The sequence below is a fragment of the Bombus pascuorum genome, unplaced genomic scaffold (genome assembly GCF_905332965.1).
Source record: "Bombus pascuorum unplaced genomic scaffold, iyBomPasc1.1, whole genome shotgun sequence".
Classification (NCBI taxonomy): domain Eukaryota; kingdom Metazoa; phylum Arthropoda; class Insecta; order Hymenoptera; family Apidae; genus Bombus; species Bombus pascuorum.
In genome coordinates this window covers 9,135-12,674 of record NW_026869747.1, presented here as the reverse complement: position 1 = coordinate 12,674, position 3,540 = coordinate 9,135, and the positions used below count along the sequence as shown (strand labels likewise).

At 27.6% G+C, this 3,540-nt stretch overlaps 1 pseudogene; it reads left to right on the top strand.

Annotated features, from left to right (window-relative positions):
- The first annotated feature begins 738 nt into the window (after positions 1–738).
- Positions 739–3,326, top strand: LOC132915871 (putative serine protease K12H4.7; annotated as a pseudogene).
- Positions 3,327–3,540: the final 214 nt, after the last annotated feature.

The following is a 3,540-nucleotide window of genomic DNA, read 5'->3' as shown; positions in this document are numbered from 1 at the left end:
AAATGAAAAAAAAAATTGGATTTTATTCATTATAACATATTTAATCTAATTAATATCCAGTACAACAAAAAGTAATACAAGACAAATAAGTGTACTTACGAGTTACGTTAACAATTAACACTACAAAGTTTACATTGATAATATTTTAACTACATGTATCATTTATTTAAAATCTAAAATGTTTTCATATATTTAGAGCCATTTTTGGTAATGTTATCTGGAACTTTTGTATCTGTCTTTTTTTCACGAACTATTTTCGTAAAATGATTTATGCGCTTTTATTTGCTAACTTATACTCGTGTATATGATATACATATATATATATTTATTGTAATAAACCGTTTTATAGGGGGCGCTATACAAAAAATGCACATACTATATCAGCTATACATATAATATATATATATATATATATATATATTAGACTGCACGTACTACAAGCTGCTACAAGTCAACAAGTTAACGATACACATATAGTGCCTTTTCAAAGCAGCAAAATTGTTCATTACATCAAGGTTATAAATTATAATGTTTTCTCTAAATATTGTATATATTAAAACGAACTAAGTAAATTATTCAATAAGTACTATAAAGAAAAAGAAGCTCTAAACAGGAAAGAACAACTTATCATTACTATAAAATTTGTAAGTACATTCCTCTGCTTTTTATATTTACATATATTCTTTTAGTTTTATCATGTTGGAAAGATTGGAATTTTGTTCCAAGCATGGTTTCAAGTTAATAAATTGTAGTACTCATATATAAAAAACACGTGTAAATTTGTACAAGAATAATATTAGTGCCTATATTATAAGAACTAATTTTAAAAATATCATTTCTGTAAATAATAAATGTAAGACAACTTGTATTTTAAAAAGGTAGTATTAACTATGTTATCGTTATGTTTTAATTTATTAGAGAATAAAATTGATAAAATAATATTCGTAATATATTAATTTTTTATGTGTAATATAAATAATAAATTTAGTTTTTATTTTTTCAGAATGCATATTTTATAGTTTATCCAAACCTAGGATACTATGAACCGTTTACTACTATTATTATTCTTCGTTAATTTTATAAATAATAGTATATCATGGGAGACTTTTATGAGGGGTCGAAGCAAATATGGTAATCTAGGTGCTCCAATTTTATCTGAAGATCATGAACTTCCAAGTGCTGAATGGTTTACACAGTTTCTAGATCACTTTGATCCAACTGATGCGCGTGTTTGGCAACAGGTAATAAGAATATATTAAATATTTCTTAATTTTTATTTTATAATATAAATCTTTTTATTATTTTTTCAGAGATATTTCGTAAACGTTAGGTTGGGGTTAGGTTGGAGAGCACTATAAGAAAGGTGGTCCAGTATTTTTGATGATAAGTGGTGAAGCTGCAGCAAATGCTAAATGGATGGCAGAAGGTCAATGGATCGAATATGCTAAGCAATTTGGGGCGCTATGTTTTCAAGTGGAACACCGCTTTTATGGACAAAGTCATCCTACTTCGTATGTAACATTGTTTATAAAATATATAATTGATACATTTTAAGTTATAATGTTACGTTTTTGTTATCTGCAGGGATCTCGGCGTGAAAAATTTAATGTATCTTTCATCGCAACAGGCACTTGCAGATTTGGCTTACTTTATAGAATTCATGAATATTAATTACAAGTTACCAGCTGGTACTAAATGGATTGCATTTGGAGGATCATATGCTGGATCATTAGCTGCTTGGTTGCGTAATAAATATCCTCATTTAGTACACGGGGCTGTTTCTGCTAGTGGTCCTTTATTAGCAGAAATTGATTTTCAGGGTAAATATAAGATACACTTAAATATAAAAAATATTTTATTTAAAACAGAAGTGTTTTATATTAATAATTATACTTTATAGAATACTTTGTTGTTGTTGAAAATGCCCTCAAAGAATATTCTGAAGCATGTGTAAATGCAATACTAGAAGCAAACAAACAATTTCATATAATGTTACATCGTCCTATCGGTCAACAAGGAATAGCTAAAAAATTTATGTAAGTAAAAGTAAAATTCTTCATTTACAAATCAAATATATCATTATTGAAAAATTATTTTTACTTATAGTTTATGTGATCCAATCAACGAACATACCAAACGTAATGATATTTCGAATTTGTATGAAACAATAGCAAGCATCTTTGCTGGTATTGTACAGTACAATAAAGACAATCGTAATAATTCCGCAATGGCTAATTTAACTATCGATAGTGCCTGCGACATATTAACGAACGAAACATTGGGTATTGCTATTGACAGACTTGCAATTTTGAGCACTAAAATATTACAAGCATCAGAAAAAAAGTGTTTGGATTATATGTATAATAAAATGATTCATAAACTTCGGAACATAACATGGGCTAGCGAAGAAGCAGAAGGGGGTAATGTATTTTTTTACTTATACTATTGCTGTTTTAATTTTTATTTATTGTATTTTAAAATATGTTTCTTGTAGGACGTCAATGGACGTACCAAACGTGTACAGAATTTGGATTCTTTCAAACTTCGACAGCACGCCCAAAATTATTTAGTGAAACTTTCCCAGTAGATTTCTTTGTGCAACAATGCATTGATATATTTGGCCCAAGGTTTATTTAAAATTACGATAAATACATTTCTCAATTATGATAAATCATTAGCTATAAAATTATAACATTTCCGTATTCTAACAGGTACAATATTCATTTGCTGAATTCGGCAGTGAATAGAACAAATATTCTGTATGGAGGATTAGATTTAAAGACTACAAATGTAGTATTTGTACATGGATCAATTGATCCTTGGCATGTTTTGGGAATTACAAAATCAGCAAATCCGCAAATACCTGTCATTTATATTGATGGTGTGTACATATTAATTGAAATTTTTCATTTTTCGTGTAATACAAAAAATTTATTTATTATTATGACCATAGGTACTGCTCATTGTGCCAACATGTATCCTCCTTCCAAAAATGATCCACTTCAGTTGAAAGCTACCAGAGTTGAGGTTGGACATTTAATAGATGAATGGCTGCATAATTAAATATGATATTTTTAACGCTGTGTGTGCTACATTTAACTACTTTATGATAAGTAGTTTTTTATTTTTTTAAACAAAAATGATGTATTAAAAGAATTAAATTTATCTTATTAACTTTTTGAACAATTTGTATTTTCCTTTATGAACTTCTGTGAAACAATTATGATACATAAATATTTTTAGTTGAAACAATTCGTGCATAACTAAGACTAAAACTAACTATGTACGTACATAACAAGTTACTGAAGATACACGAGTGTTCACCATTCTGTGTTTATGTTTAAACAACTAGAATGCATGTATAGATACAATTAAACAAGTTTGCCCATAATGGCACTATTACAATTTTTTGTAGATTATTGAAGTATTAAATAAATACATGTACAAACTTACTACGAATATCTTACGTCAGTCAATGAATAAATACATATCTATTAATTATATATGTTTTATTCTTGACAAGCATGAGAAAAGATGTTC